At 39.9% G+C, this 1,524-nt stretch overlaps 1 long non-coding RNA gene across 1 annotated transcript; it reads left to right on the top strand.

The window, feature by feature from the left end:
* The first annotated feature begins 213 nt into the window (after positions 1–213).
* On the top strand, positions 214–1,180 carry LOC119345344. The gene is made up of 3 exons (XR_005167002.1): positions 214–328; positions 728–778; positions 1,097–1,180. It is a non-coding gene; the product is annotated as an uncharacterized LOC119345344 (long non-coding RNA).
* Positions 1,181–1,524: the final 344 nt, after the last annotated feature.

Here is a 1,524-nt window from a genome sequence, read left to right on the forward strand (position 1 = left end):
ACAGTCAGCGGCAAAGTGCTCGCCCGTCGCTAATGATTGATTGTTGAGGATCTCCATTCGGGGGTACGTATTCCTCTCTCTCTCTCTCTCATCCTTCCCTTTTCTCTTAATTTCTTTTGTGCTTTATTTTTTTATCTAGTTTTTCCATGCTTATATTCAATAGATTTAGCTACCTGATCAAATAAGATGGTCAATAGCTGTTTCTGTGATCCATTCTATGGATGAAGAAGGAGAAGACGAGGGAACACAATAATTTCTGTGTCATATTATTTGTTTCTGATGTGGCTACTCTGGAATACAATTTATGGGCGAGAGATCAGACTTTCAGGTTGGGTGCGGTATTATATCTCATCAGATTCAGTAACCAGCATGGAATTAATTTTAATTTTGTTCTTCATCAGATAAGTAGAGCCATGCTTTACCCCAATCTTCATTTTATGAATCTCAACTTCAAAAATCATGATAGTTGCACTGTATTTTGTTGAGTCCAACATAAAGCTGAGAGCAGAGTACCTACTTTGTCTTGGTATATCAAAATAATAAGGAATCTGTGAGATTAGATAAGCCAAATAGTTGGTACTTGCTGAGGCTACAAAATTATCTTAATTGTTCCATTTAGTAGTTCACTGAATATTAAGCAATGTTGTTTCTTCAACTGTGGAGTTGTTTTATGTAGCCCGAACAACAAACCGCCTATGAACTTCTAAACCAATTCTTTTTTTATTAGGACCCTGCTCTTTTAACTGAAAAACTGGGAGCACTAGCAGTTCTTCACAAGGTAATCACCTCCTAAGAATGTTTGGTGGTGCTGCTCCAATTTCTATTTAATTGCTTATGATGTATGAATGGATTATTTTCCTCATTTGCTAATTAACGCAACTGGCGTAATTCTTCATGAGAATAGATATTTTTGTAGTGCACAGTATGATTTTTTTAGTTACCCTCCTTATGAATAGATTTTTTGTAGTGTACAGTACAATATTTTTGTCAAGGTTGCATGTTGCTTGCTACTGCTACTGCTTGTACAATTGTGTTGTTTTGTAATATTCCTTAACTGTTAAGAGATATGGCCACACTGAGATTTTGCTATGGGCAGGAAAGTGGATTGGACAATGCCGCTAGCTCGGATGGCGCCCCATATGGATGTCGATCGTGGGCGACGTGAGGAGGGAAAAGGTAGAGAAAGGGGGTCAGGTTGGCACCGCATTAGAGGTGAGCGAGGGGGCCGGGGTTGCGTCGCCGCCAAGATGCGCGAGGGGATCGGAGCTGCGCCAAGCAGATTCATCAGAGCACTTCGCTCCTGCTGCCTTTGGCCTGATGCTTAAATGGATTGATGCGTAAGTTTGAATCCTTTCATTTTTCACTTCTCTAATGGGTGGCTGATGGCCTGATGCTTTGATAGATCGATGTATGCTAGAACTGTCTGATATGTGCGTGTGTGTGCACATTTTTTTTTTATTTTTGTAGAGATTGGCTCATGCTTCTCTGCTTATGTATTTCTTCTGTCTGTGTTTCTCACTCTGT

Source organism: Triticum dicoccoides, unplaced genomic scaffold, assembly GCF_002162155.2.
Source record: "Triticum dicoccoides isolate Atlit2015 ecotype Zavitan unplaced genomic scaffold, WEW_v2.0 scaffold227970, whole genome shotgun sequence".
NCBI lineage: Eukaryota > Viridiplantae > Streptophyta > Magnoliopsida > Poales > Poaceae > Triticum > Triticum dicoccoides.